Source organism: Schistocerca piceifrons, chromosome 7 (assembly GCF_021461385.2).
Source record: "Schistocerca piceifrons isolate TAMUIC-IGC-003096 chromosome 7, iqSchPice1.1, whole genome shotgun sequence".
NCBI lineage: Eukaryota > Metazoa > Arthropoda > Insecta > Orthoptera > Acrididae > Schistocerca > Schistocerca piceifrons.
In genome coordinates, this window is record NC_060144.1 from 510,657,973 (window position 1) to 510,673,261 (window position 15,289).

At 42.8% G+C, this 15,289-nt stretch overlaps 1 protein-coding gene and 1 pseudogene across 1 annotated transcript in view; one reads left to right on the plus strand and one right to left on the minus strand.

Annotated features, from left to right (window-relative positions):
* LOC124709053 (small conductance calcium-activated potassium channel protein) overlaps positions 1–15,289 on the plus strand; it is a 256,373-nt gene that overhangs the window by 39,693 nt on the left and 201,391 nt on the right. The window lies entirely within an intron of this gene.
* On the minus strand, positions 3,893–4,010 carry LOC124709330 (annotated as a pseudogene).

Genomic DNA, 15,289 nt, shown 5'->3' on the forward strand with positions numbered 1-15,289 from the left:
CCGATGTTATTCAATCTGTATATTGAGCAAGCAGTAAAGGAAACAAAAGAAAAATTCGGAGTAGGTATTAAAATCCATGGAGAAGAAATAAAAACTTTGAGGTTCGCCGATGACATTGTAATTCTGCCAGAGTCAGCAAAGGACTTGGAAGAGCAGTTGAGTGGAATGGACAGTGTCTTGAAAGGAGTATATAAGATGAAAATCAACAAAAGCAAAACGAGGATAATGGAATGTAGTCGAATTAAGTCGGGTGATGCTGAGGGAATTAGATTATGAAGTGAGACACTTAAATTAGTAAAGGTGTTTTGCTATTTGGGGAGCAAAATAACTGCTGATGGTCGAAGTAGAGAGGATATAAAATGTTAACTGGCAATGGCAAGGAAAGTGTTTCTGAAGAAGAGAAATTTGTTAACATCGAGTATAGATTTAAGTGTCAGGAAGTCGTTTCTGAAAGTATTTGTATGGAGTGTAGCCATGTATGGAAGTGACACATGGACGATAAATAGTTTGGACAAGAAGAGAACAGAAGCTTTCGAAATGTGGTGCTACAGAAGAATGCTGAAGATTAGATGGGTAGATCACATAACTAATGAGGAGGTGTTGAATAGAATTGGGGAGAAGAGGAGTTTGTGGCACAACTTGAAAAGAAGAAGGGACTGGTTGGTAGGATATGTTCTGAGGCATCAAGGGATCACAAATTTAGCATTGAAGGGCAGCGTGGAGGGTAAAAATCGTAGAGGGAGACCAAGAGATGAATACACTAAGCAGATTCAGAAGGATGTAGGTTGCGGTAAGTACTGGGAGATGAAGAAGCTTGCACAGGGTAGAGTACAAGGAGAGCTGCATCAAACCAGTCTCAGGACTGAAGACCACAACAACAACAACAACATCAGTCACTATGGTTAAATTTTAATGACATCTCAGACTCGAACCTGTTCTGAAACAAACTGATAAGACAACAAGTGCACAAATTCGCTACGTCTAGTGCAACCGTCTGGGTTATTAGCAGCGTAAATAATTGAAGAATTAGTGCCGCTAATATTCAGTAGGGAGCACAATATGACTATAATCACTCAGCGAGTGTGTCCTGCGCAGTTGTAGATAGCATACAACCCGTCACACATTTCTAACCTCCTTTCGTCTTGTATGTAATTTCTGCTTGTCCGTCTCTGACGACTTGCCGCAGACCGGATACAAGTACAACATTTCCGCTTTTCTTGTTAATATATAATACAAGAGTACAAGATCTAGTGAAAGCAAACACATTTGAACTCTTGGATGCTTAAATGGCTTCGTGAATTAGTGGCAATTCCATTCTGGGAAGCTGTATAAACACAACAATTAACTAAAGTGCAACTGGGAGAACAATGTAACTAACAGAGCGTAACGCTGCAAAAATGAGAAACCCCGCGAGGATAAACTATAATATGGCTGTAATGGCTTCCCTTTCACTGTTTACCCTAAAGGCAGCAATGCAAATTACATCGAACATCGCTGCTCTCGCGGGGCTGCCAGACCACAATTCTTGGCCACACCACCACCGCTGATCTAGTCCAGATGAAACAAAGGAGTAAAGCACTACTGCTGACAGCAGGAAGGTACCAGTGTACTGTCGTTACTCGGTCTGAAGACGTTAAAAAGAAAGAAAAAAAGATTGCGTTTACTGCAGACAGTGAATTGCTTCTGTTATCTGCTTAGTTCTAGCAGACGTAAAGCTTAGAAACAGGTGCCCCAAACTGCGCTATTTTACATTTCGTAACATTTAAAACAAATTACCGATCTTATCAAGATTTGACGGGATGTGTGTGCAACTTTTACCACGTGGCACTTCATTACAGATAGCTGCATCAACTACTAAACTGCTGAGCGTGTTACTGATATCGTTCTTCGTCTCCTCCTCCCTTAACAGGATTTCACCTGTTCTGGTCAACAAGGTCCAGCCATTTGTTCCGCAGTCTTTGTCTTGTCCCTCTAGGTTTGTAGTCAAGAATCTGTTTTGGATGTCGGTTGTCATGCATTCTGACTACATGGTCCTACTATCTGTTTCTGTTTGGATCTTTTCTCCTGTGCAGTGAATGAACATGTAATTCATTCCTAGTGTCATCATTTTTAAGCGATCTTCTCCGGTGCACCCTGCACTGCGGAGAAAGCTAGTTTCTGAAACCTGGTTCCTGCTCATATCCTTTACATCGACAACTAGATGTATATGTATACTCTGCAAACCACCGTGAGGTGCATGGCAGAGGTACTTCCAATTGTACCAGTTATTAGGGTTTCTTACTGGTCTATTCACGCGCGGGAAGAAAGATTGTTTGAATGCCTCTATGACTGCAGTAATTATTCTAATCTTATCTTCACGATCCCAATGTGAGCCATACATAAGGGGCTGTAGTACATTCTTAGAGTAATGATTTAAAATGGTTTCTTGAATCTTTGTTATCCCTTTGTGCGTCACATTTAGAAAAAAATTGGTGAAAATTTTTTGTGATGAATATTTTACTGTATATGTTGCACATATGCCATATCCATTGCAAAAGTTCTTTTGAAGCTATTCCAACAGGCATCATTAGAAATTACATAATAATTACTCAAAAAATGAATACATAACTGTATTGTAAACTTACCATATTTCTTTCCCTTGCCCTTGAGGAACTACGTAAAGTTGGTTCCATAACCAAGAATTTCAGTATACACAGAATAAAACTAAACACAACAGTTATTGTTCACTCACAAATGTAGTAGCACCACTCACGACACTTCTCTGTTCTGCACTTCAAACAAACGGCGAGTCATCTGTTGGCCTAACTTGGAACTACGTGAAGCGATGCCAAACGGTATCACTGAAGCATTGGGGAGCTCAAAAAAGCCAGGAATACTTAATGATGCCATTTGGAATCGCAGACGCAGAAAGGGTTAAGACTTTCTCGGGATAGCGTGAGAAGCCAGGTTTTAGGTCCATAGAGCGTAGCCGGTATTGCAATGATTTTGTAAAAGTTCATCTGTGTCTGTTTCGTGGCTTTCTATTGTAGCGTATTTCTGGTTGTTACGCAGATTGCTTTAAATTTCGCGATCCTGTTACCAATTTTATTGCCAAAATGTTGTACTGTGGCACAGCCGAGATACCGATAGTGGCTCAACTGTTCCAGTGGGACGTAACTTATTATAACTTTAGATCTTACAGGCAGTTTTCATTTGAATACCATAACCTTTTATTTTTTGTCAGTAAGTGGAAAAAGCATAAGTTATTCCTGTTTTCAGGAAGGAACATCGAACAGATACCCGAAGCTATAGGACTATATCTCCGACGTCGGTCTGTCGTAGAATTTTGGAACATGTTTTATGCTCACGTATCATGACATTTCTGGACACCGAAAATCTCTGCAGGAACTAAAATAGATTCCGAAAACAACGAACGTATGAAACCTACCTCGCTCTGTTCGTCCTAGAGACCCAGAAAGCAGTAGATACAGGCGCTCATGTAGATGTCGTGATCCATGATCTCCGAAAAGGATTCGATATAGTTCCGAACTGCCGCCTGATGAACAAAATATGAGCCTACGGAATACAGTCGAACTGTGTGACTGGATTGAAAACGATTCTAAAAAGCAGAACACAGCACGTCATTCTGAACGGAGAGTAGTCCTCAGAGGCAAAAGTAGATTCGGGTATCCCCGGGAAGTGTTATAAGCAAGCACTCCGTCTTCAGGCAACGAGTGGCCTACCGGGACCATCCGACTGCCGTGTCATCCTCGGAGGAGGATGCGGATAGGAGGGGCGTGGGGTCAGCACAGCGCTCTCCCGGTCGTTATGATGGCTTTTTTGACCGGAGCCGCTACTATTCGGTCGAATAGCTCCTCAATTGGCATCACGAGGCTGAGTGCACCCCGAAAAGTGGCAACAGCGCATGGCGGCCCGGATGGTCACCCATCCAAGTGCCGGCCACGCCTTTCAGCGCTTAACTTCGGCGATCTGACGGGAACCGGTGTATCCACTGCTGCAAGGCCGTTGCCCCCGGGAAGTGTAATAGGATCACTAATTTTCACAATCTGGTGTATCAGATGCTGTCGGAAGTTCCGTGAGGCTTTTCGCGAATGATACTGCTGTACACAGAGAAGTAGCGACGCTGGAAAACTGTAGTGAAATGAAGGAATTTATTGTATGATTACACAATTGTGGAACAAACACTGGAAGTAGTTACTTCCGTAAAATACCTAGGAGTATGCGGACGGATAAATTTGAAATGGGACGACCACATAAAATTAATCGCGAGGAAGACAGATGCCAGACTGAGATTCACTGGAACAAGCCTCAGGAAATGTTTTCCAGCAACAAAGGAGGTAGCTAGCTTACAAAACACTCTTCCCACCAATACTTGAACATTTCTAGTAGTGCGGCGTCCGTACCAGATACTACTGATAGAGAAAATAGAGAAGATCCAAAGAAGAGCAGCACGTCTCGTTACATGTACACTTAGAAAACATGAAAGCGTCAAATATTTGATCAGTGATCCCGTGGCAGACGCTACAAAAAAGGCGTTCTGCGTGACGGTGTGGTTTGTTGTTGAAGTTCCGAGGGCGTAAGTTTCTAGAGAGTCAACAAATATATTGCCTTCTCCTACGTGTATCTCGCGAAAAGACGATGAAGATACAATTTGAGAGACTCGACCCCACACACAAGCTTTCTAGCAATCGGTCTTCCCACGAACTATTCGCGACTGGAACGGAGAATGGAGTACTGAAACATTTCTCTCTATTGATTTGTATGCCGTAGGTCATGTTTTGTTTCCAAGCCCTGATTATACAGTGTAAATGTTAACGAAAGTTGGAAGTAGTCCACCTCCTTGACGAGCTTCCTATGTTGTTGTTAATTGTTTAGACAAATTATGTCCATTTTCGATTAAAATTTTTGTCTTTCTGTTAAGAGATGTTACAGAGTCAATTACATGCACTGGAAAGCCTCTTTTTTCCACAATCTACCACCCGTAAGTGCCTGTTGACACCGTCAAAAGGTTTCGCTAACTATAAACTGTATGTGCTTTTCTATTATTTTGCTATCCTTTTCTCTGAAAATTGTTTTATACTCCAAATACCACCAGCATACGATCGTCCTTCCGTAAAATAGGGCGCAGAGAGAAGTCGCGACGCTAGAAAGGTGTAACGAAATCCAGGAAGACCTGCAGAGGACCGACGCTTGATGCACAATGTGGCAATTGACCCTCAACATAAGCTATGTAACTGGAGGCAGAAAGACCCATTATTTTATGATTACACAATTGCAGAAAAATCACATTTGTTCCGCCAATACTTGAATATTGCTCTTCCATATGGGATCCGTACCAGATAGCACTCATAGAGGAAACAGAGAAGATCCAAAGAAGAGCAGTACGTTTCGTTACAGATTCACTTAGCAAGGTCACCGAAGTTAAGCGCTGTCGGACTCGACCAACACCTGCAGGGGTCACCGTATGGATCTGCCTAGCGTTGTAGAGCACGTGGGGAGCACTCAGCCCTTGGAAGGCCAATTGAGCAGCTACTTCACTGAGAAATATAGACACCGGTCACGAAAACTGACCGGCCGGGAATGCTGTGTGGTGACCACGTACCCTTCCACATCCCTCCTATCATCTGAGGATGACAAGGCGATCGGTCGGTACCGTTGGACCTTCCGAGGCATATTCGGAGCGAGAGAAGTTTATAGATTTTATAGCTTGTGTTAACGAGGCCAGTTAATATTATTTTCTAGGTTATTAAACTACAACGTAAGCAGCAAGTGTTCCAACACACATAACTCGAACTGGCCTAAGGTTTTCTCGGCGGAGACTGCATGCTTTGTTCTCCCTACCAAGAAATCCTCAATCCAGTTGCGAATTTAATTTTATAGGGTCATTAGTAGCTGAAGGCCTGTGGATATTAGAGATCTGTGTTCGATGATTAACACATGGCACTGTTTTTGACTTCATGTCAATGTTGACCATGCGTAGCGTCCAGCTATACTCTTCCGATGGCTCGCCGCTGCCGGTCCCTCACCCCTTTCACGATGTGAGGCTGCAGGGAGCCTGCGTCACTGAAGTGAATCTCATGGAGGGTCTTCGGGTAACACGACCTAAAATCGCTGCCAGGCCACTTGGAGCGTTGCAAGTGTATCCGTCGATCATTTCGATTTCCTATTGGGTGATTTAAAGTCTTCCATATTAGTTTTGGTTTCGTTAAAAACTGAAGATGGTGTCGTAGCATTGTGGTCGCAATTAGGACTTCGTGTACGTGTTTGTTGCACTCTTTGATTTGCATTGTGAGTATACTGCTCGTAATCTGCATTACTTTTGTACGCAGCCGGCCGCGGTGGTCTCGCGGTTAAGGCGCTCAGTCCGGAACCGCGCGACTGTTACGGTCGCAGGTTCGAATCCTGCCTCGGGCATGGATGTGTGTGATGTCCTTAGGTTAGTTAGGTTTACGTAGTTCTAAGTTCTAGGGGACTGATGACCACAGAAGTTAAGTCCCATAGTGCTCAGAGCCATTTGAACCTTTTTTTTTTTTTTTGAACTTTTGTACGCATCCGTAATATTAAGTGAAGTAAATGGTTCCGTATTAGTTTTTGTTTCATATGAAACAGAAGCTAGTTTTGTCGCAGAGTGTGCTGTGGACATCTGTTACTGCCTACGAATCCGTGTGTGAACTATTCGAATTAAATGCGCTGTAAGTATATTGTTTGTTTTCTAATTTATTTTAGTTCGCATCCGTTTTCATACTTTCTCGCATTTAACAGAGAACGCCATATTAGCAGATTTAGACAGAATTGATACGCAGCTTTAGTACATCTTGCCATTCGTCAGTCTGTATTTCTGCTTTGAATGGTATTGCGGGGGTGACTCTCATGTAGGGATAGTGCACATCGAAGCTGAGGCCTCACAGCCAGCGGTATACAGGTATATCGAACGCTCTTCTGTCGAAGCGGGATATTGGATACTGTTTCCTACTTTATCAACGGAACGTCGCATGAGTGTAGTAGAACTCATGAGCGAATTTAGTGCAACGTCTATGTCGAATTCTCGTACGCGGAAGCCGTTGATTTCCCATTTGGGTGATACTGAAAATTGCCTATAATTACGTTGGCAATACGGATTGCTTCCAAAACTCGGAGCGAGAAATTGCGTTCACTGTGGCTCCGGAAATATTGTGACGCTGACGAAGAGGACAGGGAAAGCTAATTTTCCTTTCCAACTCATGTGTAATAAACGTAGGAAGAGAACTAGTATAACAAAGAACACATGGTTTGACAGTACAAAATTAAGTACTGACCATCACGTCATACTTGTTGCGTGCTGGATACGTAATTTTGCATTGGAAGAGGCTGCGTCCAAGTGCGAGCTTTCTGTGAATACGGTTTCTGACTGTTACGGTTTTTGTAGGGAGCAAAGGCGGCGACTCCATGGGGCCTGAGGGGGCCCGATCCCCCTCAAAAATTCGTTTGGGCGGAGGGGCGGAGCCCTCCCCCCACCCCTCCAAATTAATTCAAGAAAATTATTAGTTATATTATGCTTTGTAAATTCACAAAATTATGTTGGTATTTTTTATTTTCCTTTTTTGATGATAGTTACCTTTTAAAACACATTCAGTTATGAGTTAAAACAAATAATTATTACGGTAATAAGCAGGTTAACTGAAAACGAATGGTGTGAATCATGATAGTGTGGGGTGCTGCGGGCACACTTACAAGGGAACCTCCCCATCGCACCCCCCTCAGATTTAGTCATAAGTTGGCACAGTTGATAGGCCTTGAAAAATTGAACACAGATCAATCGAGGAAACAAGAAGAAGTTGTGTAGAAATATGAAAAAAATAAGCAAAATACACAAAGTGAGCAGTCCATGCGCAACATAGGCAGTAATTTAGGATCTTCTGTGCTGAGCAGCGCCGTGGTCCCGTGGTTAGCGTGAGCAACTGCGGAGCGAGGGGTCCTAGGTTCGAGCCTTCCCTCGAGGCAAAGTTTTACTTTCTTTATTTTTGCAAAGTTACAATCTGGAACACGTGAGGCAATACTGACCTTACGACTTATCTTAGAAGAAAGATTAAGGAAAGGCAAACCTACGTTTCTAGCATTTGTAGACTTAGAGAAGGCTTTTGACAATGTTGACTGGAATACTCTCTTTCAAATTCTAAAGGTGGCAGGGGTAAAATACAGGGAGCGAAAGGCTATTTACAATTTGTACAGAAACCAGATGGCAGTTATAAGAGTCGAGGGGCATGAAAGGGAAGCAGTGGTTGGAATGGGAGTAAGACAGGGTTGTAGCCTCTTCCCGATGTTGTTCAATCTGTATTTTGAGCAAGCAGTAAAGGAAACAAAAGAAAAATTCGGAGTAGGTATTAAAATTCATGGAGAAGAAATAAAAACTCTGAGGTTCGCCGATGACATAGTAATTCTGTCAGAGACAGCAAAGGACTTGGAAGAGCAGTTGAATGGAATGGACAGTGTCTTGAAAGGAGGATATAAGATGAACATCAACAAAAGCAAAACAAGGATAATGGAATGTAGTCTAATTAAGTCGGGTGATGCTGAGGGAATTAGATTAGGAAATGAGGCACTTAAAGTAGTAAAGGAGTTTTGCTATTTGGGGAGCAAAATAACTGATGATGGTCGAAGTAGAGAGGATATAAAATGTAGGCTGGCAATGGCAAGGAAAGCGTTTCTGAAGAAGAGAAATTTGTTAACATTCAGTATTGATTTAAGTGTCAGGAAGTCATTTCTGAAAGTATTCGTATGGAGTGTAGCCATGTATGGAAGTGAAACATGGACGATAAATAGTTTGGACAAGAAGAGAATAGAAGCTTTCGAAATGTGGTGCTACAGAAGAATGCTGAAGATTAGATGGGTAGATCACATAACTAATGAGGAGGTATTGAATAGGATTGGGGAGGAGAGAAGTTTGTGGCACAACTTGACCAGAAGAAGGGACCGGTTGGTAGGACATGTTCTGAGGCATCAAGGGATCACCAATTTAGTATTGGAGGGCAGCGTGGAGGGTAAAAATCGTAGAGGGAGACCAAGAGATGAATACACTAAGCAGATTCAGAAGGATGTAGGTTGCAGTAGGTACCGGGAGATGAAAAAGCTTGCACAGGATAGAGTAGCATGGAGAGTTGCATCAAACCAGTCTCAGGACTGAAGACCACAACAACAACAACAACAACAACAATCTGTCGGTTCGTTCATTGACGTCTCTGTTCACTGTAATAAGTTTAATGTCTGTGTTTTGCGACCGCACCGCAAAACCGCGCGATTAGTAGCCGAAAGGACGTGCCTCTCCAATGGGAACCGAAAACATTTGATCGCAAGGTCATAGGTCAACCGATTCCTCCACAGGAAAACGTCTGATATATTCTATACGACACTGGTGACGGCATATGCGTCACATGACAGGAATATGTTGTCGACCCACCTAACTTGTACCTTTGGCGAATGGGTAAAAAGATTCTTTTACCTTGCCCGATTTAGGTTTTCTTGTGGATGTGATAATCACTCCCAAAAAGTGATGAAAACATAAGAGTTTGTCACATAAACTGCAACAAATGAATGCAACAGTTTCACAGTCGCACAGTTTTCCCTCTGCTCTGTCAAAATATATGTTTCTAACGTTTTCAAATTTTTCCGTGTGTAGACCGTCAAATCCTGCATATGTCCAAGCAAATGTGAACATGTCCTGGAATTTTGGAGAGCGAAGTTGATTATGTGTGAGTGCCTGAATTTTGATAATTCTCTGAAAATCAAAAATCAAACTTCTTACCTGAGGGAAGACTTGAACCAAGGACCTCTCTTTCCACAGCTGCAAACGCTAACCACGAGACCACGGCGCTCTTAGGTTCATAATTACCCTGATGTTGCTTATGTTCCACATGGACTACTCGGTTTGTATGTTTTGCTTAGTTTTTCATAGTTCCACACAACTTCTTCCTGTTTTCTCGATTGATCTGTGTTCAGCTTTTCAAGGCCTATCCACTGTACCAACTTATAACTAAATCTGAGGGGGGTGCGATGGGGAGGTTCCCTTGTTAGAATTTGTCCCAGTGCGCGAACCTTCGGGTGAAGTCTGGCGCCGGCGGGCCAGTGCTACGACCGTGGCGACATCGAAAGGACTGGAGCAGAAGCGCCTGGAACCCTGCGCCTTGCGTCGTCTTGACGCTTCGAGGCTTTAAGACGCCGCTTCTATATAAAGCCCACCCTGCTGTCGCAGTCATTCAGTGTGAATAGTTTCATTCAGTGCATGCTGCAGACGCGTTTAGTGTTCCGACTTTAGAGGACTATTTTATATGACTATATGTTATTCGTTTACTTTAGTCTCTCAGTGTATTGTGAATTAAGTTTGCAATGGATAAATTTGTTACCAAAAAGGCGCGCTTGGAAATTGTTGATACTGCAAGTCAACCTCCAACAATTATTGTGTCGTCAATTGCTTCGTTGTCTTCAGGCGAGAACTGTTCACAGCCGAAACCTGGACAATCAGGTAAGGGAAGATCATTTCAGAAGTCTTGATTGATCAAATATACATGGCTAGAATATGAGGCATCTACAGAAAAAGTTTTTTGCAAAACCTACAAAGAGGCAGATGCTAAAAATCTATTACAATTATCTTCAAAAAAGAGAAAATACGTTTACTTCCGTAGGGTTTTCTAACTGGGAAAAGGCTTTGGAAAAATTCCGTCTTCATGAAAATACGTTTACGCACAAAGAAGGTTTTCTGAAACTAAATTCTGTCACTAACCAAAGTGTGGCCTCCCAATTGAATGAACAGTTAAATAGTGATATGAAGAAAGGCCGTTTCACTCTTGAGACAAATTGTACTACCGTGCAATTTCTATGCCGACAAGGACTAGCAATTACAGGGCACGAATATGTAAACTCAATTTTTTTTTTCAATTATTGGAACTCCGAAAGAATGACATACCTGAGTTTAAAGATTGGTTGGGGCGTTCGGGGTATAAGTGAACGTCTCACGATATTCAAAACGAGATCATTGATCTACTAGGAAAGTCTATGTTGAGAAAAGTATAAGCTTCAGTCAAAAAGACTGAACATTTTTCTATTTTGGTTGACGTAACAAGTGATTCTTCGATTCACCAACAAGTGTCATTTTGTATTCGTACTGTCGATGATTCCTTAATCATCAACGAAGACTTTATTGGCTTATACGAAACACCCAACACTGAATCACAAACTCGGTTTAATATTTTAAAGGACTTTTTTGCTCGTCTTGATTTGTCAACGGACAAAGGACAGTGCTATGATGCCTCAACTATGAGAGGTAATTTCAAAGGACTAAAAAAGTTAGTTTTGGATATACGACCAAAAGCACGTTATGTGCACTGCTCACAGTTTAGACTTGGCAGTTGTAGACAGTCTCCACCATCTTACGTCTATGAGGGATATTATGGCTTTAGCCAAGGACTTGTAAACACCGTAAGGGAATCCAACAAAAGGATGGGACTTTTCAGAAGCATACGCTATGAGAGCGCCAACGACCAAGCTGGTCTACGATCCCTTTACCCGACTCGATGGAGCTTGTAGTATATTGAGAAACTGAAAAACTTTGAAGAACTTCTAGAGTTTTTTGAAACAGAGGCAGGTTACAAATGTGCAGGCTACATTGATTCAATGTTACAATTCAAGACTTATTTCTTTTTACGTCTTTATTGTCATGCAGTGAACCCAGTAGAGGATGTCAATGAAAAAATTCAATGCCCTCATCTGAGTGTTGCTGATCTGGAAAAAATATATGAAAGCTTGATTTTTATATTGAATGGAAGTCGTGATAGTTTTGAGCACTTTTGGGAATTGTGTTTAAGAGAAAAACCTTCACAAGTTGATGATCCTTCGCTTCCTCAGAATCGAAGTATACCAAAGAAGTATGAAAACAACGAAGCCAGCTCACCACACACTTTCAAAACCCCAAAGGAATACTGTAAATCTGTTTACATTGAAGTTTGTGAAACGTTGCAATCTTGCATTACTGAGCGATTTACTTCAGCTGAACTCACACAGGTCACTGTAGTTGAACAAGAGTGTTTGCTTTTAGTAAACAGAGGTGAAACAAGTTTTTGAAAAATGACCTAGACATTGAGAGACTGCGCTTACACTTGACTAAGTTAGCCGATATCGCTAGTAAAAAAACAACTAGTCTTAAAAAACATGCGTGATGTAAGAAGGTACATTACACAAGAGCTTGCAGTTGGAGAAATGTTATGTGAAGTAGTGAAGTGCATTGAGATTCTCAAAGTAGTTCCAATCACGACAGCAACAGCAGAACGGTCATTTAGCACCCTTGGACATCTGAAGTCATATCTCTGATCAACAATGGGACAGAAGCGATTGAACAACTTGGCTGTTCTTCATACCCACCGAGAAGTTGTTGTTGAATTGGATATCCGACCAGTCAACAATGACTTCATATTCAGTAATCTAGTCAAACGGTCGAATGTGCAACTTTCTAAAGACACTCTATCCCTAATAATGGCATTTAGAGCAATATTAAAAGTCTTTATAAAATAGAGAATTAAATACATACATAATGTTAAATTTGCAGTTTCGGAATATTAATACTGGTTTAGTACTGTATTACTATATTACTATAGTATTGTATTAGTTATTTTCAAATACTTAAATATTTTTAGGCTGTAAGACCCAATTAAAACCCTCTATTTACATACTTTTTGATTGAAAGTATTTGGCATACTGTATTAACTTTATTAACTGTATTAAAGCATTAACTTTGAGATATTGTTTTCATTTAATGAACCCTAAGCCTTATTCAAAGTAAGCTTAAATTAGCTATTTCACTTATTAATCAAAGTGCTATTTCTGTGCGACAGCAATATTTTATGTTTTATTCTTGTAATGATAGTTTAGGATTTAATTAAATATAATTTCAGTCTTTTCAGCGCTTTATATTCACTGCTCTGTAATAGTCTATAAACATGATTATTACTTTAATTGTTGTTGTTGTTGTGGTCTTCAGTCCTGAGACTGGTTTGATGCAGCTCTCCATGCTACTCTATCCTGTGCAAGCTTTTTCGTCTCCCAGTACCTACTGCAACCTACATCCTTCTGAATCTGCTTAGTGTATTCATCTCTTGGTCTCCCTCTACGATTTTTACCCTCCACGCTGCCCTCCAATACTAAACTGGTGATCCCTTGATGCCTCAGAACATGTCCTACCAACCGATCCCTTCTTCTGGTCAAGTTGTACCACGAACTTCTCTTCTCCCCAATCCTATTCAATACTTCCTCATTAGTTATGTGATCTACCCATCTAATCTTCAGCATTCTTCTGTAGCACCACATTTCGAAAGCTTCTATTCTCTTCTTGTCCAAACTACACTCCTGGAAATTGAAATAAGAACACCGTGAATTCATTGTCCCAGGAAGGGGAAACTTTATTGGCACATTCCTGGGGTCAGATACATCACATGATCACACTGACAGAACCACAGGCACATAGACACAGGCAACAGAGCATGCACAATGTCGGCACTAGTACAATGTATATCCACCTTTCGCAGCAATGCAGGCTGCTATTCTCCCATGGAGACGATCGTAGAGATGCTGGATGTAGTCCTGTGGAACGGCTTGCCATGCCATTTCCACCTGGCGCCTCAGTTGGACCAGCGTTCGTGCTGGACGTGCAGACCGCGTGAGACGACGCTTCATCCAGTCCCAAACATGCTCAATGGGGGACAGATCCGGAGATCTTGCTGGCCAGGGTAGTTGACTTACACCTTCTAGAGCACGTTGGGTGGCACGGGATACATGCGGACGTGCATTGTCCTGTTGGAACAGCAAGTTCCCTTGCCGGTCTAGGAATGGTAGAACGATGGGTTCGATGACGGTTTGGATGTACCGTGCACTATTCAGTGTCCCCTCGACGATCACCAGTGGTGTACGGCCAGTGTAGGAGATCGCTCCCCACACCATGATGCCGGGTGTTCGCCCTGTGTGCCTCGGTCGTATGCAGTCCTGATTGTGGCGCTCACCTGCACGGCGCCAAACACGCATACGACCATCATTGGCACCAAGGCAGAAGCGACTCTCATCGCTGAAGACGACACGTCTCCATTCGTCCCTCCATTCACGCCTGTCGCGACACCACTGGAGGCGGGCTGCACGATGTTGGGGCGTGAGCGGAAGACGGCCTAACGGTGTGCGGGACCGTAGCCCAGCTTCATGGAGACGGTTGCGAATGGTCCTCGCCGATACCCCAGGAGCAACAGTGTCCCTAATTTGCTGGGAAGTGGCGGTGCGGTCCCCTACGGCACTGCGTAGGATCCTACGGTCTTGGCGTGCATCCGTGCGTCGCTGCGGTCCGGTCCCAGGTCGACGGGCACGTGCACCTTCCGCCGACCACTGGCGACAACATCGATGTACTGTGGAGACCTCACGCCCCACGTGTTGAGCAATTCGGCGGTACGTCCACCCGGCCTCCCGCATGCCCACTATACGCCCTCGCTCAAAGTCCGTCAACTGCACATACGGTTCACGTCCACGCTGTCGCGGCATGCTACCAGTGTTAAAGACTGCGATGGAGCTCCGTATGCCACGGCAAACTGGCTGACACTGACGGCGGCGGTGCACAAATGCTGCGCAGCTAGCGCCATTCGACGGCCAACACCGCGGTTCCTGGTGTGTCCGCTGTGCCGTGCGTGTGATCATTGCTTGTACAGCCCTCTCGCAGTGTCCGGAGCAAGTATGGTGGGTCTGACACACCGGTGTCAATGTGTTCTTCTTTCCATTTCCAGGAGTGTATTTATCGTCCATGTTTCACTTCCATACATGGCTACACTCCATACAAATACTTTCAGAAATGACTTCCTGACACTTAAATCTATACTCGATGTTAACAAATTTCTCTTCTTCAGAAACGCTTTCCTTGCCATTGCCAGTCTACATTTTATATCTTCTCTACTTCGACCATCATCAGTTATTTTGCTCCCCAAATAGCAAAACTCCTTTATTACTTTAAGTGTCTCATTTCCCAATCTAATTCCCTCAGCATCACCCGACTTAATTAGACTACATTCCATTATCCTTGTTTTGCTTTTGTTGATGTTCATCTTATATCCTCCTTTCAAGACACTGTCCATTCCATTCAACTGCTCTTCCAAGTCCTTTGCTGTCTCTGACAGAATTACAATGTCATCGGCGAACCTCAAAGTTTTTATTTCTTCTCCATGAATTTTAATACCTACTCCGAATTTTTCTTTTGTTTCCTTTACTGCTTGCACAATATACAGATTGAACAACATCG